Source organism: Mercenaria mercenaria, chromosome 15 (assembly GCF_021730395.1).
Source record: "Mercenaria mercenaria strain notata chromosome 15, MADL_Memer_1, whole genome shotgun sequence".
Taxonomy (NCBI): Eukaryota; Metazoa; Mollusca; class Bivalvia; order Venerida; family Veneridae; genus Mercenaria; species Mercenaria mercenaria.
The window spans coordinates 15,824,864-15,851,027 of record NC_069375.1 but is presented as its reverse complement, the minus strand read 5'-3'; the positions used below and the strand labels follow the sequence as shown (position 1 = coordinate 15,851,027).

The 26,164-nt window shown below is 28.6% G+C and overlaps 1 long non-coding RNA gene across 1 annotated transcript; it reads left to right on the top strand.

Annotated features, from left to right (window-relative positions):
- Positions 1 to 160: 160 nt before the first annotated feature.
- On the top strand, positions 161 to 26,129 carry LOC123555317 (uncharacterized). The gene is made up of 3 exons (XR_006687232.2): positions 161 to 264; positions 649 to 728; positions 26,054 to 26,129. It is a non-coding gene; the product is annotated as an uncharacterized LOC123555317 (long non-coding RNA).
- Positions 26,130 to 26,164: the final 35 nt, after the last annotated feature.

Below are 26,164 nucleotides of genomic sequence, written 5' to 3'. Positions count from 1 at the left end.
CGTCTCTTCAAAGCATTAAGCTTACTCGTATATACTATTTTGTGGCTGCCCTTTTCGTCTCTGTTTATCATCTTATTGCGTATGTTCGTTTGCGTGAAGATTGTTTTAAATGCCATAATCAGATACGCGCCTGTCATTTGACATCGTGACGTAAATGTACGGGACTTGTATAAAAAGTTGCAAAAGTAATAATGTTGTCATTTAGCTCCAACATGAAACTTATTCTCATATGTATTGCTTTGTTGGTGATCGGGAAAGCTGAAGGTAAACATTAATAACAATATGAAATTAAATAAATTCACCATTCATAAATGAATATGGTTTAAAAACTCTATAGTTCTCATTCAGTTTTATTAACGTTTCGGCCTTAAGGCCTTTATCAAAATATAGTTTAGAATATAGTTTAGTTTGATAAGTGTTTATGAACGTGTTATTATATGCTTAATTATTTAACTTAATGTTATGAAATTTGACTCCATATACCTTTATTGAAACGTATAATGTTATTTGAGTACTAAACCCGAGGACATGTACTGCCGTTCCTGTGGTAAGTATAATTAATTTAACTTGTAAACATATCTCAAGACATGACTTTTTTTTGCATTACACGTACACGCTTTTAAAGATACTTTTTCTTTTACAATTTAGAAACGGAACCTTCAGGGAACTTAGAGACACTTGGTGATGGCCCTTTAAGTAAAGCTTTCGGTCTACAACGGCTGCAAAGGGTTTGTAATACGTTTTGTTTTTGTCAAAGTGAATTTTGTTGTGCTGGGGGTAGTCAGACGTCACTTGTAGTGTCACTCCGCCCCATTTTCCTCAATAGTTTTTAATTGATAGATGCGACAACATTACGTTTTTGTTTGGTAAATAGTTAAATTACAGGTTGTAAATAAAGTAATTGTGACTAATACAGCGACTGCGTGGCGCATCGTTCCTCGCTTGCTTAAAACGATGTTATATAATTTCTGACAAGGTGAACCGTCAAAAATGTCGATGAAGTAAGGGAACTGAGACAAAAAGCGAAACAAAAACTAATTCCTTATAAGAAAAAAATATATATATTGATAATGTTATTTTAAGACTCACGAGGAAAAATATATGTGAAAAGTATATTTAAAGCGGTACTACAAGCTATGCCTTCAATACGCACTTGTACATGTCGGCCGTAATCTAACACCCAACGGTGGTGGAGAGGGGAGGGGCAAGGGTCTTGGGAGAATGCCGGAACCGTACTGTATACTAATGTTTTTGAGTGGCTTTGCTATCTGCTAAAGTAACCAGCTAGTGTATTGTTTCAAATTCAAATAAAAATTTCTTGTCTTAACTCATGTAGGAATTTATGCATGTAAAATATACATACGTCAAACAATGTCATTATGTCAAAATAGATTAAATTCTGTGAACAATGTCATAGAAAGGGTCGAACCTATTTACCTCTGCTATTTCGGAGACCATTGCCGACGGTTTAAGGCGACACCAGGGCTAAGACTAGAAAAAATAACTTCTTGGCTTGAAGTTGGTTCTAACGGTTACCCATCTGTGGGCTTCAAAGTGAAATATAGAAAACACCTTTTCAAATATCTTGACATACCGGACTTTTGCGTACATTGCTCCGATTTATCGATGAAAGTGTCTCCCTTGTTAACACCTGTCATACCGTGATTACGGTGATAGAGAAGCGCACTCGCTTGCAAAACAGCTGTGAATCGTATAGGGAAAGAATTTTTAAACGTTTAAAACACTAATAATTATTCATTTGTCATAATTCTATAACCTATAATCCAAATCAACATTTCTGTAAAAAAAATATGAAAATATTTAAAGAGGGAATTGCTTCCTTTTAACTTTCAATTTCCTTACTGTCGCTCATATATACATGTAATATATAAGGATAAAAAGTAGAATTGCGACTTTGTCCAAGTTTAAGATTTTATTTCTACTTTTAATAAAAAATGCCAAAATTTATAAACTTTATTCTGTATATACATTTCTGATCTTTTAGACAATGCTTTTTTGAAAAAGATATTTTGTTAGAAAATTGCTTCCAACTTTCTGTCAAATTGCTGAAATCATTTTCCTAAGTTTTTTGGACTTAGCAAACCTGCAGCCATATTGGTGAATTGAAATCGTAGTGATTATTGCGTTAAAAGTGTATTGTAATATGTTTATTTGAAATACATTTTTAATTTTAGATATATTTGTGTTTGCTTGTATGGGAACTTGTTTAAATTAGTTTTGAATATGGCATACAAAATTACTAAGATTCCTGTATTCTCACACAATAACAGCACACTTGTTGTTAAAGAAATTGTGTTTCATTGCATATGTACTTCATTATTATCATTATTATTGCTCTATTTAAGAAATTTAATTTCTAAATCGAAGAAGTATGTAACACATTTTAATCAATTTGAAAGAATATTATTATATAAAGTTCTGAATTGCCTAATCAGAATTTTTTTATTGTTATATACAATGTATATTAGCAATGATTTAAGCTGATTGATACTGTCAGTATAACACTCTAATAACAAACACACAACTGCACATGTTCAAGTATGACAATATAGTAGTACGAGGGGTGATCAATAATTACGCAGACTGCCTCTATATCTATAAAAGTATAAGACATGCATTAATAAAAAGACAATAGAAACGTCGTTCTATCCTCTACTAAGTCTGTAAATATCAAACATGTCTGTCTATCCTACATCAAGTGACAGCGACTTGAAGACGCATACTACAGCGCTGCCGGCCCGCGTCGTGATCTGTTAAATAGATAGATAGATAGATAGATAGATAGACAGATTTATTCGTGTAAATATATACATCACATTGACACAATTATCACATACATTGAAATTATACAGCACATAATATATTAACACAAATTGGATATCACAGACATTATTGGTGACTAGTGCACAATTATGACATATATAAAAACACAGGATAACCTGTACTTAAAAGCCTTGCGGTTTATTTCCAATAGGGTCCTTACGACGTCAACGACGTTGCTTATCCTGAAGGAGCTCGAGAAACGTCTGCTGTGTTAATTTTAGAAGCGGTTTTCGGCACTTTATAGAGCAATTTATTGGGAACACAATGCAATATAAATTATAAAAATCGGCAGATTCAAAGTAATAATCATTATAGTGAGGTGTATTCAGGTAAACTGGACCATAATTATAATTTAGGTTTGTCCTGGGCATCCAGTGTTTCAGAAAAATGGAATAACTTGTAAAATTACAAATTTCTATCATTTTTCTATGAGGTACAGCAGTTTGTGATGCGTTTGCGTTTTTTTTAAACTATCTATTGCATTTTTAATTTTACAACATAACTAAATATCTGGAATGAGTGTTGAGAGCAATTAATCAAAGTTGTAAGAACTAGTTTCGCAATTGAGAATTAAGATACTAGTATCAACTTAAAATACAATATTTTTTTAAACGATGATTATCGCGCTGACAATTTGAAGAGGCTTATTGTACTCACCTTATCATATTTTTAGTAAAACTATACGCACTCAATTTGAAACTGTTATAAACATTTTTATTCTAGTTTTTATATGTTTTCGTGAAGATCATGATCTTTTTCTGTTTAAACTGAAAATTGAATTATAGTTCTAGTTGTTGAATAGTAGAATGAAGGAATTGCTTATTACAATCTCAATAAAACTTGCTAGTATACCCAAGTCACCTAACTCAAATGATTACATTTTTACTTTGAATCTACCAATTCTTATAATTTCTATAGCATTGTGCTACCAATAAATAGCTCTATAATGTTCCGAAAACCGCATCTAAAAATAACCAGCGGTTACGGAACTACATACAGGTTAACATTACATATTGAACGCCCCTCGTATTTTAATTTTCCCAATTTTATAAACTACATCTCGATAGTATTCGGGTGTGAATGACCAAGTTTTAAAAGTGTTTTAAGGTTAGTTTTATATTTCGTTGACAGTTTGGACGATCTGTAGTAAAATATACTGAAAGCTTGTTGTAATAAGTTTTTGGTGATATGAAGATTTCTATCATTAAAATCCTTTAACTTTGTGCAAGCTCTTGCAAAACGAATAAGTTTTGAAATATAGACACCATATGATGTTGCTCGAGGGACATCTCCATCAAGGTGGGGGAAATTGACAATTTCAAAATTAAAATCGTCTCTTATCATATATTTTCGTTTCTAGATTATTATTCACAATTGTTAAATTTAAATCCAAAAATGACGCTTCTAAATCTGATGTATTAGCCTTGTTAAGCTGTGACTCTTTTGGGTAAATGTGTTTCACCATTTCTGAAAAACATAGGTTGTCCATATTTAAAGTATCATCAAAATACCTCGAGGTTCCATTAAAAGCTTCTATAATTTCAAATTGTGTCAAAGTGGATAAATTAAGCATGAAATCTTGTTCATAACAGTACCAGAATAAATCAGCAATGAGTGGGGCGCAGTTAGTTCCCATCGGGATACCAATTACGTGTCTGTAAGTGTTATTGCCAAATTTTATAAATATGTTATCAAATAGAAACCTTAGAGCTTTACAAAAAAAAACAAAGACAAATATCAAACAGGAAATGCCACGTACCAAACACGCGGCCTCCTCAAAACAAACCCACAGCACGCAGACGCGTGCACCACACACACACACACACACACACACACACAGCCAACACATTAGGACAAAACGAACAAACAAAGGAACACAGTGGGGCACCGCCTTGGAACGGTCAGTGGCAAAAACACCACTGAGGAACTTAAACCGGTTTATGGTGCGCACCCAACTTCACTCTTACCCCCACTATGTTCCAAAGACACGGGACAGTGTAAATAAAAGTAATCCCCTCCAGGTGAATCTCTTACACACGTAATGGAAACAAAAAGGCATGTCATGTAAAACACAAAAATGCTCGTGTATAAATATGTAAAAAGTAAACCTTAAGAACCAAAAAACGTATGTACTCAATGCCTTTTCAGAAGACAGAGCAACAAGAGAAACACCCTTAAGGGCCCGACGAAACAGGCCAGAAGACAAATATCAAAACAGTTCAGTCCTGGTAGGATTTATAAACTGCTTATCATAGAGTCCTCCCCTTCTTCCGTCAGACACAATCAAAGAGGGAAGCGTGATGTCCAACTGTAAACGTGTTGAACACTAAACATGCGGTATGTCTCAAAACAGTTGGGTCGTAACCTCTTTTAATAAAACGTTTTATAATTTTACCAAATACATTTGGAAAATTACCATGACCCAATATCTTACGTAGTTTGTAAACCACATCCCCATAAAAAACGGGTTTAGAAATACCTTCTCGCTGAAGTGTCTTTAAATTACTATTGAATTTTAAAACTAAATCAGAATTGCGATAGTAAAATTTAGCAAAATATTTACGCAATTTGTAATAACGGTAGCCTTGCTGAAGAAGTTTACTTGAGAAATATATACCCCATAAGATGTAGCCTGAGGTACATCCCCATTCAAATGGGAAAAATTTACAATACTAAAATTACAATCATCCCTCTTGTCATAAATTTTGGTATGTATAATATTGTCATAAATAGAGAGATGCAAATCTAAAAATGAAGCATCATTATCCGAATTGTTAGTTTTAATTAACTGAAGCTCCCTAGGATAAATAGTACCCACGAAATGACCAAAAAACGGATTATCCATATTAAGAATATCATCCAGATAGCGTGATGTATTATTAAAATGCAGTTATAATATCTGCCTGCGTATCTGGAGAAAGGCTCAACATAAAGACTCTTTCATAACAATATAAAAACAAATCTGCGACAAGGGGTGCACAATTTGTTCCCATGGGAATACCAACAACTTGTCTAAAAACTGCATTCCCAAACCTGATGTAAATGTTTTTCAATAAAAAGGAAGGAAAGGGCTTTACAAACTTCGTCACAGGTCCACATTGTATAATGCTTAATAATATTGTAAAAAAAGCTTTATCAAAATTTCAAGCGAGAAATGTAGCATTCTCTCAGGCAAAAGTCTGATCACAACTCCATAGGGTGTATGTTAGAAAAGAATGTTCTAGTTTCATTGCATGCCAGATAATTAACGTTTTCTCTTGCAAATGCGTCCTCAATTAAAGTTACCAATTTGTCTTTAATAAAATTATGTGGTTAATTAGAATAAAGAGTAGAAAAGTCATAAGTACTTATAGTCGAACATTTCAATTGCTGGTTTATTAGCTTTTTAATAACATCTCCAGAGTTCTTGAAGGACCAAAACAGATTATGACGAGTTCTCATATTCAGTGAAGCAGTACTTCTGTACGTGGTCTTTTATTGCAGTAAGACAAGAAGTCAAAAGTAGAGAAATATTTTTTTGTAGTGTTTAAGGTTGAATTTGCAATGAATCGAGCTTTATATGGAGTTTTATGTAGTTTAGGGATCCAATAAAGAGTAGAGAGTTTCTTCTGATTGCCGTCTAGTGCAACATGAAAATGTATACATTGATCTACATGACTTTTTTACAGTATTATTATCATGTTGTTGCGATAACTAATAAGTAAATGCGTCATATAATAATAATGATAATAATAATAATTAAAGCTTTGTCTGCAGGAGTTAAAACAAAAGTCGTTCGTAACTTTCTTTAAATTTCGAAGTAAAAACTTTGGTTCAGGTAGTAATAAGTAAGGGTTTGATTCATGAAATTTAGTTTTTATGATTTTAAAAATGTTCCGTTTCCATTCAGTAAGAGCGCTCGGGTCTGCATTTTCTTTCCGTTACCATTTTTTAGAATAGTCATCAACAGACTAAGTTATTTATGAGAGACATTTTTCAAAGTTAATAGATGAAGGAATTCTATATTTTGGACCTGTGGAGAAAATATTTCTGATTCTTCTATCATTAGATATCTTAAGATTACCCGTTATGATATGGCCGACTGGTTGGAAACAGTATTTAGATTCTTTACAGTTACAATTGTCTGGGACATTAAGTTCTATGTATAAATTAGAGACAATTTTATTGTAATTAAATATAACGTTTCTAACTTTTTCATATTTGTAACAGATAATAGTGTTTTCGAATTCTTGATATATTTAGGAATTGAGTTAACTACAGATTGGTCTCTAAAATGACTAGGTAAATCAATAAACTCGATTCCTTTATCTATGAAAGATAATTCTAGAAAGTTGTGTTTATGATCGTATTCAGAAACAATACGAGGTCTAAGAAAATGTTGCGTATAGCTTTTAACCAAAGATGCAGCTTCGTAAAATAGATGTGTACGGATATACATAGCCTGTCTACCAGAGTGTTTTAGTATCATATTGCAATCAGCGACAGTCATTCTTTTGCGAAGTTTACGTTTGATAGTCCTATTTGTCTAACACCATGAGAACGGGATTAGTGAGAGAATATATCGATTCCGGAATCTTTTGAGATATTTCCCTTTTGATAAATGTTATCATTTAAAACAAACTAAATGTAAATAAAATCGTAGGGTAAGGTTCGGTGCATTCCAGGAAAACTTCAACAGCGTTTGCTTATGAACAATAACTGGTATGTTCCAAAATGTGTAGCAGGTTTATATCTAGGTGATTTTCTCCAGCATGTCTTGAAAGGCACAATATTAGGAAAACCTAACATTTTCGTGTAGTGTCGCCATCTTTGTTGTTTAGGTAAGGTTCAGTGCGATTCCCCCCTTGAAGGTCGCCGACTTTTAATCACAAGCCTTTTCACCGCTTAAAGATGTAAAGTGCCCTGCTCTCCGCAGAAAGGAATGTATGGTCATTGCATGGGAAAAGCATGGGGATTAAAGGTGCCCAATCGGATATTTTTTCAAGATTGGAAAAATTCTGAAGAAGCCATTTTATGTTTCATTTGTCTTAACTATGGTGAACTAGAGAATTATTTTCCAAATATTTTGCAAAAATGCTCACCAAAAGATGAAAACTTAACTGAGAGAAATCATTTTCCTATATGTATTTAGTAAATACACTAGGCAATTTCTCCCGTTAAAAACTAAAATAAATACTTTCTTTTTGTCTGATTACAAGTGATACAATTATGTGTAAACCTACACTTTGAAAAAAGAATGTCATATACGATTGAGCATCGTTTACTGTTACAATCCTGTTATTGTAATCAGTGAAGTATCTAAATTTGAGGCCCTTCAGCTCATCCATTACTAGTGTCGTATGAAGATACATTTTATGAATTAAAAACAACCAGTTGAAAGAAAATCGAACTGCTATACTCACACAGTCATACATTATTTCTAGCTCGACTGTTCGAAGAATAAAGAAAGCTATCCTACTTGGCCTGACGTCGGCGTCGCCGTCTGCGTCACACCTTGGTTATGGTTTTGCGTGCAAGTTACTATTAAGGCCGGATCTCAGTAACCACTTGGTTGGATTGAAATATCACACGAGTCTTCCAAGTGATCAACCCTATTTAAATAATTAAGTTAGACAACTCTTGCTAGAATATAATTCAAATTATGGCCCTTGTTCGACTTAAAAAGTCTGGTTGAGGTTTTGCGTGCAATCGGTGTTGATTCTTTCTTCAGTACTAGTATATATTTCTTTATTTCATTTAGACCCATCGTTGTGCTTGTAGACCAAAGTGCTAATGTGAACGTAAAACTTTTTCACTTTGGCGCTCGTTTTTGGTTAAAAGATCGTCGCTTCCTACACGGCGTCGGCGTCTTTGATCTTTCTGTGCGGCACCTTTTATGTAGTTCAAACTTTAATTAGCTCAGTCAAAGGAACACAGCATCAAAGCCGCCGGTGTATTTTCAAACACGCTTTTTTACACGCCAAAAAATATTTTGTTGTTAACAAACAGGCGTCTTTCAATTGGTCTTTTTTACCACTTCTGCCAGTCACACATTTTTTTTATGGCAAAATAGATACCTATTACACAAGAAAGCTGTCGCTTTAATATGGAAGCATCCTAGTGCCAGGTGGATTTTAAGTTTATCTAAGTCTCATCCATGAAGCTATTAAAACATGTGGTCATTCTAAACAGAAGTTAAGGAGACTTGATATCTGAAAGCCATATCTGTATATTCTATAAACGAATTTAAAACAGTAGATTATACACATTCATAAAGTCACATATAATAAGTATTTACAAGAATAGTTGGTGCATTTAGTTTGATATTATACAAAAAATAAAACTCTTAAAAGGTTAGAAAAATTATGATATTGTAAAAAAAATACGCATAATTAGAAGTTATTAAGTCTACTATCTCGTAATTAGGACTTGGTAACTCCTAATTATGAGATAAAATATTTCAAACCTGGCATTAGGACGTTTCCACACTTTAACATAAAGATATATCTTTTGTAACGTAAAAATACATCTCCTGTGTAAAACGTATATTAGATCCAAATGTCATGTTTTAAAACATGAACAACTGCTTTGTATGTTTTATGTAAACATAAAAAAACAACAAGTGTATGTGTATTAAAGTAATTTAAGGCTTTAAATTTTATGTTAAAAACAGTTGACACGGCTGTCCAAATAGATGGTATGCATACTTACATGGTTATAAAAGCTCTATTTTTAATACTGCACATGAACTTTTACAGTTAGAGCCATCAAGGGAGGTAAACAATAGATTCAATAAAGCTTTCTACTATATTCATCAATTTCAAATCTTTGACAAGTGTTAGAGAAAACAATTACTGGAAATAGGTTTAAAAATTAATTAATATACTTTATATTCATAACGGAAAATGTTGCAGCCACATCTTAAACGAAGGCATTATGAGCCTTTAACAGTACTATCCATTAACATAGTGTACACATGTACATATAAAAACAATGTAATGTGTACCGGATGTTGTCCAACAATCAACTATTACTGCATGACATATAAGTATGAATGTATTTCTATATACAAGCTTTGTACATTAAGTTAAGTGAAATTTGCATTCATTTGAAGTAAGTATCTAAAAAGAAAAAATAGTTTTTGAAAGTGGCCTTTGTTATTTTTAAAAGAGATTCCTAAAATTTACAGAGATACCCTATAAATATCTTGTTTGTTCGATAAAGATATACTTGGTGGAAGCTCGATGTCCCTATGAAGCCCAACCACACCAGCCACCTATCAAAATTTCTTGGGGAAAACTTTGTTAACAGTTCCCTGCCAAGTACAGTTGTTTCCGCCTGCCTTGGGAAGTTGTCGTTTGACCCGGGGGTGGGCCCTTGTAAATTATTTTTAAAATGCTACCCAGCTAGCTTGCAAAGTGTATTAGAATTCCCGCTTTTGGGCCGATTTTGCCCCCCGCCCCTTTGCCCCTATTCAAAAAACCCCCAATGCGGCAATTTAAACCAAAAAAAAAAAAACTTTTCATGTACTTTTAAAAACCTTAGAAAAAATATGATTAAAGATATTTTAACATTCCCCAAATTTTTGCCAAACTCCCAGGGGCGAAATGTGGCAGTCGTCCCAAAATTGACAAATTTTTGGCAAACTTTGGGCAAAACAATTCCCTCAAATTTGCCTTTTTTTCCCAAGTGGCGCAATGCGACAATGTCTCCCAACTTGACAAACTTTTGGCAAAACTTTGGCAGATTATTTTTTTGAAAAAATGTAAGGGGGGTTACGCCCCCGGGGGGCAAACCTCTGGTCTTTGATCTTTTTTTTTAATTAGTAAGTCTTATTGTCTTTAAATATTTTTAAAACTTTTGAAAGTGGTTTAAAAATAAATATATTTTTTGGGAAAAGAATTTACAAAAAATTTCCCTTTATTTAAAAAAAACAAAAAAATAAATTTTTTTCATTTTGTAAAAAATAAATCAAATTTTTAAATCTAAATTTTATTCCAAACAATTTCCTTTATTCCCCCAAAAATTTAACACTTCCAAAAAAAATTTCCCAAAACCCCAAAAAACCCCTCTTAACAAAACACATTTAATCCTTATTTTGCTTCTATTAAAAAAATAATGTGCCCCCAAACTTTCCCCAATTTTAAAACTTTCAAAACTTTAGAACAGTTGCAAAACTTTTATTTAAAACCCCCCAAAAAAAATCCCATTTGGGTCTCACCAAAATCAAAAAAGGGAAAAAAATCCCCCAAATTAACTACAATAATTTACAAAGTTACACAAACCTTAAAAGAAATTTAAAACGGATATTTAAAATTTTTGATATACTTTCCCTTTTTTTTCATGCAGCTTTTTCAAAAAATTAAAAAAGGGTAAAAGTACGAAAACCTTTATTGATTTTTTAGAAAATATGTTTGGTTATTCCAAAAAAAATAAAAGGAGAATTGCGAAGTTTAAAAAAAAGAAAACCCGGGAAAAAAAAGCCCCCCGGACCGGCCCCAAAAATTTGGGGGAAGGGGTTTTTAAAATAAAAAGTTTGAATCTTTTTGAAAAAAATAGTTTAAATATGTTCATACATTTATAAAGGAAAGGCTGTAGAAATAGAAAGATTTAATAGAATTTTAAAAAAAGAATAATGGGGAAATTTTTACAGCAAAAAATACTTATATTTTTGTAATTTGCGGAAATGGTTGAAAAATATAACAAACAAAAATTTAGTATAAAATGACCCCAAACCCGAAGTGTAAAACTTAAAAAGGTACTGTTTATTTTAAATTTTTATAGGGGATTTAAAGTTTAAAAAGAGCAAAGCAAATTTAAAATTGGGATCGATTTTCGTTAAGCAAAAAAAAATTTTGAAAAAGGTAACCCAAACTGGCGAGGAATATTTATAATTTAAAAAATTTAATAAACAAACCCCAGAAAAAAAATTTTTAAAGATTTAAATGATGAAATAATCAAGGTTTTTTTTGAACAAGAACTTTTACCTATACAAAGAAGTTTTTAAATAGAAAAAGTTATTAGACGGATTAAAAGAAAAAACAGCTTTAGAAAATGGAAAGGGTTTACAAGAAAAATTTAATAGTTGGGTCCCTTTAGCGATCTTGAAAAAATTTAATTTAGAAATAAAAAGTTTAATTATATAAAATGAGTAATAAAAATTTTTTTAATAAAAATGGAATAGAAACAATAGATTTAATTATTCACTTAATAAACTAGCTGCGCTTACAGAAAAAGTTATAAATTTTGTGGGGAGTAATAGGGGGTTTATTTTTAAGCAGGTTTTTTGGGTTGCTCAGCTGTTTAGTATTTTCCAGCTATTCCTTATTTGTGAGTTGCGGCGCTTTTTCCACAGTAATTCCATATTTACTAACAGACTAAAACTTGACGACAAAAAATTTTTTTTTTAAAAATCACATCACCACAAAATAAAACAATTATAAAAAAAGACGGATTGGAAAAGTAAATAAAGAAAAAGAGAAAAAGTTATTCGGATTTTTTTTCCAATACTATTAGAAATGAAAAAAAAAAAAAAATTTTCAACCCCTTGAAGTATGGGGAAATTTAAATTAAACGGTATAAAAGTAAAAAAGAAAAAAGGGCTCTTTTAAAAATTTTCGTGTTTTTTTTAAATTTTTTTCTAAAAGTTATTATTTAGAGGGTTTAATGAAAGGTAGAAGAATGTTATGCAAAATTCTAGATTTAGGAAAAATAATGAACAGATAAAAATTCATATAAGAAATTTTTTAAAAGAAAAAATTTTTAAAATCAAAACTTAATCAAATAGTTAGCGATGAATAAAAAAATCACGTTATGATAAATTACAAATGTTTAGACCCTTATCTTCGTAAAAAAACTTTATTTGAATGGGATGTGGTTGTTATTAACTGAAAGAAAATGATAAAAAATTATGTGATTGCCCCAGCCCAAATATTTCAAAACAATCCAAAAAAAGTTTTGCAACCGTTTGGGACACTAATAAAGGGGAAAAACAAATAAAACCCCTTATGCGCACCAAAAGCCCTTTAATATTTTTTCAGGGTTAATAACAAGTCTGAAAAGGAAAAAACCAAGTTAAATGGAATATAAAAAACCGGGGAAAAAAAGATTTAAATTTAATTTTTAAATTTCATCTTAAAGATAATTTAAAAACTTTATTTATTTTTTTTTTTTTAAACCCTTTTTTTCCCTTTGTGATTTTTTTTTTCTAATATAAATTTTAGATGGAAATCGGGATCTACAAAAAAAATATTTAAGAAATTTGAAATTAAAATTCTTAGACAAGACCCCAAAGAATAAAATTTATTTAATATAAACGCTCTTTTGAAATTTAAAAATTAAAATTTAAAAACTTTAAAAGGTTAAAAATAAATGTTTTTTTAAAAATAATTTTGCAAAATGGATAAAACGATAAATATTAAATCAGTTTTTTTCAATAAAAAGGCTTTAAAAAAATTAACAAATAAATTTAAAAAAAAAAATTTCATCAAGCTTTTGATAAAATAATAATAGAATTGGTAATTGGTTTTCGAAGGAAGTGGCTGGAAAATAGAGTCGTGTGCTCTTTTAAAAATGATTAGTTGTCCAGGCGCTTCAAGTTATTTAAAATTCCCAAAAACCCTTTTAAACTCAATGAAAGGATTTTAAAAAATTAAAAAATGATGATAACGAATTTTTTAGTGGTGTCTTTGGCTTACAAATTTCCTGTTTAAAAAAAATCCTAAAAATTTTTTCAAAATATAAAAAAATATAAACGATCTTGATTAACGGGAAATTTAAATTTTCCTGTTACATTAAATAAAATACCTAAAATAGAATTTTTAAAATGAAATATCTTTAATATTTTTGGATTGAAGAAAATAGTATTTATCCATTTAAATAAAAATATCAATACAAAGAAACTGGAATGTTGCTAATTACTAATGAAAAAATAAATGAAAAATAAATGTTTTAAAATAAATGAAAAAATAATGATGATGACTGAAAAACCCTCAAAAAAACTGTAATCCAACATTTTTTTGGGATAAAGACTTTAATGATTAATGTTTAAAAAAACCCAAAAGATAAATAAAAACATTTTTGAAAATCTTTTTTAAGTTTTTTACTAAAGAAAGAATTTTAAAGAAACTCCCAAATTGTTTAGCTATTAAGGTACCAAGGCGTAAAAATGCCAAAAGGGAAGTAAAGTACAATTTAAAAATTTTAAAAAGGGTTTAGCGACCTTTTTAATTTTGCTGTTTTTGAATCAATAACTAAAAAATTTTTAAAATGCTTTCCCATCAACTGAATTTCATTTACTGACCATTCAAAATCATATAGTTGGGGTTAGGGTAAAAAATTTGTTTTTGGTTATGATAACGCTTACAAAAACCAAACCCAGATTTATGAGGCCCTAATGCAGTTTAAAAGTTTTTGAAAAAATGCTTGAGGAAGGGAAATTGTAAGAAAATTTAAAAAAACATTTTACAAAGAACTAAGAATGTCTAAAAATGATTCAACCGAATTTAAAAAAACAAAAGTTTTGTCATTTTTGTGAAAAAAGAATATGGAAAATAAAAACTGCCCGTGACATTGGGGCATATAACGGAAAAAATTTAGAGGAAGTGCTCACTCAGAATTAAATTTAAATTTTAAACTAACAATAAAATTCCTGTTATTTTCAAAATTTTAAAGGGTTTGACGGTCATTTTTTATGCAAAAAATAGGAAAAATTAAAAAAGAAATTAATGTTTTTCCTAACAAATGGAAAGAATATGCTTTATGATTTCTGACTTGGTCTTTATTTTTTCTTCCAATTTATGTCTCAATCATTGGATAACAAGAAAAAAATATTCCAAAATTTAAAACTTATTCAAAAATTTTGATTGTGAAAACATTAATTTATTAAAGAAAAAAGGTGTTTACCCAATTGTTTAAATGGATTATTTAAAAAATTTAAAGAAAAAATTCCTTTTAAAAGAAGAGTTTTATTAAATTTTAAAAAAATAATATTTTGACAACGATTTAAACATGTAAAATGTTTGGAAAAAATTTTAAAATTAAAAAAATGGGAGAAATCATGATCATATTTAAAATGATGTTTTACTTTTAGTGATGTATTTGAAATTTAAAAAATTATTTTTAGAGTCTAAAAAATTGACCTTGTTTTTATTTTAGTAGCCCGGGGTTAGTTGGGGATGAAATTTTTAAAAATGACGGGAAATTAATTTAGATTTTAAACTGATTTTGATAGACTTTTTTGAAAAGGGAGGAGGAGGATAATTTATTTCAAACAGATAGCAAAAAATAAATTATGAAAGATTATATTTAAAAGAAAAAGCAAAACATTATGTCCCCTCGAGCCTTTTCTTTACGGTTGGTATTGTAAAACCTTTTACCTCTGGAAATTTTAAAATTTATCCCGAAAAACATTTAAAAAATTATTGCAAAAGGTTTTTAAAACAAACTTTATAGTTAATGTGATTTTGAATACCCAAAAAAATTTAAAAAAACCCACAATGATTTCCTTTAGCCCTGAAAAAATTAAAATACCAGACGAAGGGCTTTAAAATTATAGTAGAAATATTAAAAAAAATTGAAATAGGAAAAAGTAATGAAAAGAATTTGGGGTTCCAACTTTAATGAAAAAAAAATTTATGTATTTCATTAAAAAAAATCTTGAACTATATACACAATTGGGGTTAAAAGTAACAAAAATACATAAAATTTTAAAACTTTTGATGAAAGCCCTTTGGTTTAAAAAATTTAATTGTTTTTAAATCTCAGAAAGATCTAAAGAAAAAAATTTCTTTTAAAAAAAAGGGGACTTTTTTAAGTTAATAAAAATTCTGTTCGGTAAGACGGGGGAAAAAATTTACGTAAGAGGGTTAATTTTAAAATTAACACATGATGAAATTTTTTAAAACATAGCCAAACCTTCATTTGTTGTCAACGATTTTTAACTCAAACCCTTTTTGGGTATTATAGAATAAAAAAAAGTTTGTTTTTAAAAAGACTTTATGTGGAATGGCATTTAGATTTATCAAAATATTTAATGTATGATTTTCATTATAATTACTTTAAAGGGAAAAAAGTCGAGGAAATTGTAATTATTGTTTACTGACACGTTCTTTGTTAGAAAAAAAAAACCAAAAGAAAAAAGATTTTATAAGGACAAAGTTTATTTGAAAATATGATTCTTAAATTCAAAATTTTTACGAAAATAAAAAAAAAGTAATTGGAAAATTTTTAAAGAGACTCCGGTGTATAATTTGGTTTTTTTCTTTTTTTTTTTTTTCTTTTTTTTTTAAAAAATTTTTTTAAAAAATGAAAAGGGAATTAAAAATTTTTGTTAAGAAAAAAAAGGGTTCATAAAATTATAAAGTATTTTGTTTTTAAACCCCAAAGTAATCCCCCCTTTAAATTAAATTTTTTCTAATAAACAAAATCTTCCGTTATTTTATAAATAAAACATCTTTTATGTTTGATGATAAAAGATATTTTTTTTGATAATGGTATTGAAAATTTTAGCTTATTTTTTAAATTAATTAAATTTTTTATTAAAGTTTTATTAAAGTTTTTTTTAAAATTATAGCCTTAAAAGAACGAAAATTTTTAAACGTTTTTTTAAAAAAATTTAAAAAATAACTTCATTTTTTAAATTTTTTTAAGCAAAAATAGAAAAGTTAATTTTTTTGTTATTTTTTACATCGTAACTTTGAAGAATACATTTTCTTTATTTTTTAATTGTATTTGCTTTCCTTTATCTAATTTAATTGCTCAACAAGAAAAATTTAAAAAGCTTTAAAAATTAATTGTTAAATTCCTTTTTGAACTAAACCAGGACTAGTTTACGTTTTCCATTAAAAAAAATCCCCCATCAGTTCTTGAGTATAACAGTTAAAAACAATGGAGGTTTTCTTTTTAATTGCCTTTCTATTTGTTTTTTATTTTATTTCTTTTTCATTTTTTTATTAAATTCCCATTATATTAATTTTTCCAGTTAAAATTCCATTTAAATTTTTCAGTTAAAAAAAATGCCCTTTTTTATTAAAATTTTTTATATAGTTTGTTATTTCCCTTTTTGATTATGAATTTTTTTATTTTTTTAAAATAAATCATACAACGGTACTTTTTTGTAACTTTTAATGAAAAATAAACAAAAATATCACAAAGCATATTGTTTTGTTTTGATATTGAACATTGTTTTTTTTTTCATTTGGATATACTAAAATATTTTTTGGTGGGGGAAGCCAATGGTCAAAGTAATATTTTTTAAAATAAAAACCAATGTGTTCCAGGCCCAACAGGTGCCCAAAATTTTATAATTCCACACTCTTTTTTTTTTAATTTTAGTAATTATTTTATAAATACACCCCTAAAGTTTTTAATTTTTAATTGTTTTACCATTTTTCTTTTTAAAGTTAGATATTGGTTTGTTTAAAATTTTATTTTTTTTTTTTACAAAGGAATTCGTCTGTAAGGGCTCCGCTGGGAAACAATCTGTGTCCTTTTCCCCTTAAAAAAAAAAGTAATCAAAGGTATTCCTAGACTAGCAGCCCCCCAACCCAAAAAAAGCCCCGTCTTGTTTTTTTTTTGTGTTTTTTAAATTTTAAACACTCAGATCCTACTAATTTTTTTTTTGATTAGGTGAAGTATGGTGATATTATATTTTTTATCTTGTACTGAAATAATCCCTTTCCAAGTTTTACTAACCCCGAGGTACCCCAGATAAAGCGCAAAGCCTAGAGGGGTAATATTTTTTGGGGCTATTTTTGCTGCCCTTGGAAAAAATTTTTTTTCCCCAAACCAGCCAAGTCCTAAAAATCCACCCTTTTGATTTTATGGAAAATTTTTTTTTTCGAAATTGAAAATTTTAACCCTTCTTATTTGCAACAGTTTTTTTAATTTTATTTAAATTTTGTTTTTTTTAAAATAAAGGGAAGTTTCCCGTAATTGTTATGTTTTAATCTAAAAATATGCGGAAATTTTATTTTAAAGTTTGCTAAATTTTTCTTTTGTCCTCTGTAAAGGTTAAATTTTTTTTCAAAATTAATTTTATGACATTTATACTTTATATTTATTTTTATTTATATTTTTTTTATTTAAACAATAACAGTTCATTTCCAATTTTGGAAATTTTTTTCAACTGTTTTCCCCTTTTAATACAATTTTTTAAAAACGTATCTTCAGTGGGAAATGCAGTTAACTTTTTAAATTTTAAGTAATTGGTTTGGGGTTTCTGTAGTTATTTTTTTTTATATTTAAGTTAACATGAACAAATCCCAAAAAAAACTATTTAAAATTTTATTATTTAGCAGACTTCCCCTAGTCTTATTATTTTGTTTATTTTAATAATTAATTCTATCATATATTTTGTTATTTATATTTGTTTTGGATAAAAAAAAAACATTAAATTCAAGACGACAAGAATCAAAATGATTTAATCATCATTTCTGCATTAATTTTAAAAAGTTTAATAAATTTTTGGGTTTGTATTTGTGATTACTTTGCAGGGCGTTTGTAAAAAAAACAAAAAAGTTGTGGTTTTATTACACCCGCCCTTATTCTAAAAGTTGGATTTATCGTTGTGTATCAGTTTATTGCGTCTATTTTTCCCAAGGTATGACCATTTGCTTTTTTAAAAACTTTCGTAGTAATTGATCAAACCCAAATTTATTAAAAAATTAAAAAGTGGGAACCCATAGAATTTAAATTTTTTTACAATTTCCCCACCGGTCAGCGATTTGCTCTAAAAATTAAAATTTATTCATCTGTCCTTTCAGTGTTATTTTAATTTGATTGGAGGTAAAATATTGTTTTAAAACCCCGAAAAAATGAATAATTATTTAATGGAATTTTGATTTACCCCTTTTCCACTTGGATTAAAATTCCCAGAAGCAAAAAACCCATTATCATCGCAGCGCGTAGCAGTGATCTAAAAAAAATAACCATTTGTTCCAGGATTTGCTAATCCTCAGGGCAATTTCAACCCGATTCTTTAATTTATTTTCTTTGTATAAATTATTACAAACTAACAATTTTTCCATTTTGTTTAACCATAATGATCAATTAAGAAGCTGCATTATTAATTTGAGCAATTTGATTCCATAGCTAATTATTACCCTTAGAAACTTATTTTCTTTTAAAATTTCTTTAAAATAAACCCTTAAAACCCCTCAAAATAGAATTCTTATTATTGTAAAATGATATCGTTTTTTTGTTGTTTAACTTATTTCCCCGGACAGATATTAAGCTGTATTATTTAATAGGAGTTATTCATATTTTCGCAATATTTTTTGTTCCAAAAATTTATATTTTATAATTTTTTTTTTTATTCTGTTTTTATTTTTGTTTTTATTTTAGTTTTTTTTTTTTTTTATAAAATTTAAACTGTTAATAGTTTTTTTGAGCTGAAGTTCCCGCACGAGCTAAAGTCCCGTTGAAATATTCTATTTATTTTCATATGAAAATCTCCTCTCCTTATATTTTAAATATTATTCTTTTTTGTAATTCCTTAGCAATTAAATTACCAATGCCGGGCAGGTTTTTTTTAAATTTTTTAACAATTTTAGCGCAGCTAAATTTTCCAACTTCGTTCCAACCTTTTTTGTTCCCCTTTAAGTTGCTTTTCTGCGTTTCCCAAAACTTTTTTTCCCGCTGTGCTAATTGAAAATGCGGTGAACTTTAAAACAATTTGTTAAAGTGTCAAAGTACCTGTTCCGTGTTTGTTTTTCCGTGTGAGCATCTTAATAAATAAATATTCCTTTATTTTTGTCTAATTTTTTTTACTTTATTAAAATAAATTTTAATAAAAATTTTTAAACTTTAGTTTTAAATTAATTTCTTTTAAAATTGGTAAAATTGTTTCAACTCATTAAAATTAAAATTTTTTACAAATCTCTGTAATTTATATTTATTGAATTTATATTATTTTTAATTTCAGAATATCCAATTTTGTGGTTTTTTTTGTAAAGGATAAGTTTGTTTAAAAATTTCAGTACTTAAAGCATGATTATCATGAAAATTACATCAACAAGTGAAATTTTCAATAAGTCACAATGAATATAATTGTTCCACAGAGTTAGTTATATTTGGTGTTGTGTTCCCCCTTCGTTTTGTCTATTTTTTTTTCCAAATCCCAAACAATTTTTGAAAAATTGTATTCCCAAAACCAACTTAAAAAATTTTTGTAATTGAAATCAAAATCTTAAAAATTAAATCAATTCCAACTTTTGGAGCAATTTTGTTTATCAAAATTTTAATACCTTATTATTAAAGTTTCCCCAATATAATTATAATTCTGTGTAAACTGTAAGAACCCTTTGTTTAAAAATTTTACTTTCCATTCTTTTCCATTTGAACGAAATTTTTTATTGTCATATTCATCCAATATTTGCCAAAGTTGGTCATAGGTTAAAACTATCCAAAACCAACAACATAAGTTTTTTTTTTATCTAAAATTAAGAACGATAATCTGTTGTAAATCACTCGGTTATTTTTATTATCTTTAACTGTTAGAACTTAAAATTTTTTTTGTTCCATTTATATAATTATCAAAAAAATTTTTTAATTTAAAATCAAATTCAAAAAAAATAATTTTTTTATAAAAATTTTTATTTGTTTGGTAAAAAAGAATTTATTTTTAATAGTTAAAAATTATTTTAATACCTTATTTTTTAGTTCTTCTTATTTTTTTCCGCATTTAAATTTAACCACAAAAATTTAATCCAATCATTAACCCAAATTTTTTGGTTTTAAAGACAAAATCATAACTTTTCCCTAATTACTTTTTTAAATTTAAAGATTTTTATTGTAGGTAATCCTGATTTTCTGTTAAAATTTTTTAAATATTTTTATTTAATGAAAATTTAATGCTTTTTTTTATTGTTTTATCTTTTTTAACAAATCAAATTAAAACATATAACTTTAGGTTAATGACTTTTTCCGTTTTCTTCCTTACAATTAATTTTTTGGCCCTAAAGTTTATTTAAGTTATTTAATTAAATTACCATATTGTCCTTTGGTGAAAATTTTATGGGTTATGATATTTATTTTGTCCATCTTGTTTAAATGTAGGAGTTAAATTAAAAGTAATACAACCGTTTTTTGTACTTTATGAGTTATCTGATATGTTTTAATTCTTTTTCCTTTCTTTTTTTAGGATTTTTTGTTTTTATTTGCTAGTTATTGAACCATTTAATTTTTTTTTATTCGTATTAACATATCTATTTATCTTTAATATAGTCTTTATCTATTTTATTGGATCAGATTCATCTGCAGTAAAAAGTAAAAATTTTAGCGGTTTTTAATATTTATTCTTTTAAAAAATTACTATCCAAAACGCATTAAATCTCTATAGGTTTTCCCTTTGGTTTCGGGCCTTGTCCCCAAAAAATTTCAGGAAAATTTTTTGATTCTTTAGTTTTATATAACCTTTTTTTAATGGTTGTAAACGTGTTGGTTCGGAAAGCTCTTCCAAACCCTATCATCTTCCGGCGGTAATAACGTGTTGGTTTTCGGAATGGTTGTGGTAATGGTTTTAAAGGTGGTTCTTGGAAAAGCGTGGTCACCTGGGATGTTTGTATTCTTTCATTTCATCACCTAATAACGCTATTGTGTTTTATTCCAGGCAAAGCTTTTAACTGATTGATAATTGTTCTTTTTTACTTCTTTTTTTCAGTAATTTGGGTTATAAATTTTAGTTACAATCCGATTTTAGTTTTCTTATTTTTCTTCTTATTTTTCTCTAAGATTTTTCATCTTTTGTCCCACTATTTTTTTTTTTTATATTTCATTTTAAATTTTGATTTCTTTATATAATAATAAAGATAAAGTAAAATAATGTAAAAATAAAGTAAGAAATGTAAGATATTTTAAAAATGTAATATTTATAAAAGGAAATTCCAAATTTGATACAAAAATGATAAATTCAATAACTTTTAAAAAAATTTTCCCTTTTTTGCCAGATTATGTTTTGAGTTAAAATTTTGGATTTTGGTCTGGAAAAAAAAAATACATTAAAGCATATATTCGAAACCTCTTTATATTTTTGATTTTAAATTTACTTGTTGCCCAAAAAATTGAACAATCTAAATACCAGATTTAAAACAACCCAAAACCCTTGCAAAAAGATTAAATTAGTCCAAAAAATACTTGAAAATTTAGTGATCCCCAACCAAAATTTAAACCTTGTGAAAATTTGAATCAGAAAACAAAAAATGTAATATTTTATGATTTTGTATGTGAGATAAAAAGTTCAAATGAAATAAAAAAATATTTTTTCAAGGCGCCAAAAAACCCGTTTTGTTTTTTTTTAAGTCAGTCTTACTATAAAACACAAAAGTATTCGAAAAAAGTTACATTTATTTTATTTTTAAAGTCCCCGGTTTTAAAAAGGAAAATATAGGTTTTCGTGAACAAAATATAGATGTGAACTTTTGCTAATGCAACAAATCAAAAAAAAAAGATTTTTATTTTTGACAAACCCCAAAGGGAAATTTTTAGAAAAAAATTTTGGTAAAAAAAATTTAAAAATTATTAATGGGGTTTTTTTTTTAAACCCCTTAATCAATGACAGTATAAGTAAAAATTTAAATTTGATAGATTTAAGTGATTATGCACTAAAAAGCAAATTCAAAAAGTTGGAAAAGGAAACGTATTTTCCCGAAATAAGGAAAAATTTAAACAAATGAAAAGGCATTAGATATGGGAGGTAATGAAATAAAACCCGGAAAAAACCCGATAAAAACCCCAAAGTGCCCCCTTCCAAGACGGGGTTTTGTATAAAAAAAATTTAAAGGTAATAAAAGATATAAACTTGAAGACATCAAAAGTATAAAACAAACACTGAAAAGAAGTAAAAGAATATTTAGAATTAAAAAAATTTTAAAAAGAATTTTATTATTAATTATCAATTACAAAGGTAAAATTGAAGAAGAAAATGAAAAACTATGATGATTCTATTAAAGAATTGAAGAGAAATTGTTTTCAGTGAAACATAAAAAAGTATTTCGAGTTAAATTTAAAATTTTTTCACTCAGTTCAAGAATTAAAAAATAGTATATTAAAAAATGAAAAAACTAAAAGACAAGTTATTGAGTGAGAAAAAGTTACAAATTGTATCAGTTAGAAAAACAGAACAGAAATAAATAAAAAAAAACTGAAATGGCAAAAGGGAAATCGATTTTTCGATACATTTTTAAATAAATTTGCAAAAATAAATCTGAATGGAAAAGGCAGCTTCACAAAGAGGTGATGTCATGATACGCATTAGATAACCCCTTAAAAAAAAAATTTTAAATTTTAAAATAGATGACTTTTTAAAAAAAAATTCGAAATTTGGGTTGATTGTTGACAAACCGTCAAATTTAAATAGCAGAATTTGTAAAATTTCAAAAAAATTCAAAAAGATATTAAGAATTTAATATCAAAATTAAAAAATAACAATGATTTGGCTTGTATTGAAATTCAGAAACAAGAAGAAGCAATTAAATTTTAATTTAAAGATCAAAATTTAAGATAAAAAATTAAAAAAAAAACAAAGATTTGGGCCTGGTTAAAATTCGATAAAAAGGAGAATCAATCACTGTAATACCAAGTAAATTTCTGCTAATACTAAAGCAATAACCCCTAATGTTGAAAATTAAATAATGTTGAAGAAAATTACAAAAGTAAAAAATGTTTTCTTTTAAAAAAAAGAAACAAATTGTGAACAAAAAATGTTGTTGAAATTTATCGTTTGAAGTTTCTACAAAAACGGTGATGTTTAGCTGAAATAAAAATTTTAAAATTAAAAAAAAAGACAGAAAAATAGAAAAAAAGGGTAGGGAAGTGGACATGAAGCGTTTCTCTTTTTAATCATTATAATCATACTTTTGATTACTCAAATGAAAAGTATTTTGACCGTCGTGGGGCCGGATACATTCAAATATAAAAATTGGCCGATCTGACTATTTAAATATATTTTAAATAAGACCCGGAAAAAATCTTAATTATAAAGATTTATAAGCATAAACCAACAATATAAAATAGATGTACTAAATATGCTTTTGAGTGGTGTGTTTATAGTCGGAAAAACCGGGGAATTAAAAATAGAATTTTAAAATTTTATTAAAAGGGGGCGAGCCCCCGGATGAAACCCTTAAAAAGACTAAAAGCCAAAATCAATTTTTATTTAGGTGGCGGAAGAAAGGCCCCAGGATGATGTTTTTTTTGATATATTTGATAATGTAAATATAACAGTGAGGCAAAATGGGACTTTGAAATGATAAGTTAATATCTTGTTAGAAAAAAAAAAAAATTTATCTAAAAAAAAGGAACAATGTTTTATATTCACCCGTATGCGATTCAGCACAAGAATTAACATTTATGCTTTTGATAGGTGTTCTTAGATTTACTATCGGGTGAAAATTATCCCCTGGTAGAAGCAGATTTTTGGGTTAAAGGGTTTAATTAAAAGCTTAATTAAAAGTTATATAAAATTTAATTAAAGTTTTTAAATTTCATGTGTCCCTAAAAATATCTTACTTTAAAAAATAAGTCAAAACCGAGGGTTTTTCCTCCGGGGGTCGTAGACCCCCTTACATTTTATCTAAAATAATCGCCAAAGTTTGCCCAAAAATTTGAAATTGGCAGCATTGTGCATTGCTGCCAATTGGCAGAAAATGGCAGCTTTTGATTGGTTGGAAATTTTTGGTTTGCCAAAGTTTTGCCAAAGTTTGTAAGTTGGCAGCGATGCCCCTTGCTGCCACTTTGGGAGGATTTTTGGGAAATATTTGGGGGAAATGTTTTAAAAATTTTTTTTAATATATTTTATATAGGTTTTTATAAAGTACTATGAAAAAGTTGTTTATTTTTGGTTTTAAATTGTCCGGATTGGGTTTTTTAGATAGGGTCAAGGGGCGGGGGGTCAAACGGGCCCAAAAGGGGAATTTAAAACTACTTTGCGACAGTTTTGGTTTTCCCGGGGGGTTTCTTTTCTACTAACAGCGATTCCCCGTTTAATTAAATTTAATTACCCGTTAAAATGATCCTTGATGATCAAACTTTAGTTTTGAACGACCTTTTGATCAAACTTTAATGTTGAAATGTTGGCGGGGTCAATTCTCAACGTTTAAAAAGGACCCATGGGTCAATCTGTAACGGTGTCAATATTTAATGTTACCCAGGCGATCAAAATAATGGTAGGATCGATAACTTACTCATAGTAAAAAGGGAGTGGCAGCTAATACAAGGGAGTATAAATGCGAGGGAAAGGGATGGGATGTGGCGATGGGGGTAATGGAGGTAGTGAAGAAAAAGAGGAAAGACACGCTAACAATAAACAAGAAAACATACACAACACAAAGAATGAGGCGGACTGAAAACAAGTTGAAAACTGGGGCATCGCCTTAGAACGGTCAGGAATCTATAAAAAGGAAACTGGGGGTTTAATCGCGTTTAGGGTATGCCAGCCTCGCACTTACCCAATTTTCAACAAGTTAGACAAAACAGTGTAAATAAAATCACATCATGAACTGACGACATAAAGCAAATGCACATCACGAAACGTGAAATGTACATTGCGAACTGACTTATTTACTGCACAAAATGTTAAAAAGCACATCTCGAAATGTGAATTGGACATTGCGAACTGGCTCATAAACTGTACGAAATGTAATATTCACATCACGAACTGACTTCTCTACTGCACAATTATGTGCAATGGACATCACGTACTGGCTAATATACGGCACGGAATGTGAAATTCACTTCACGAACTGACTTATCTACTGTACGACATAGTAAATGCATATCACGAAATGTGGAATGCACATCATGAACTGACTTCTCTACTGCATGACATATCAAATACACATCTCAAAATGTGAAATGCACATCACGAACTAGCTAATTTACTACACGAAATATATAATGCACATCACGAACTGGCGTAACTACTGCATGACAATGTAAATGCACATCACGAAATGTGAAATTGATTTAACTACTGCACGGCATTGTAAATGCGCATCACCATCTTATTTATCTACTTCACGAAATGTGAAGTATATCACCAACTGACTTATCTACCGCACGAAATGTAAAATGCACATCAGGAACTGACGTATCTACTGCACGACATAGTATGCACACCACGAAATGTGAAAAACGCACATCACCAACTGATATGACTAAATTACCGTTTAAGAAGTATAAGCAGAAGGCAGCTTTGGCGTGCCATACATTATCCCTCTGGTGTTTATTGCAGGAACGGAATCCAACGGATGAAGAATGACAAGGCTCCAGTTGATCATAGAGTAACTTCTGTTGCACATATGTTTATTTCACGATCTCTGGTAAGTTCCTTAGCATATATCTA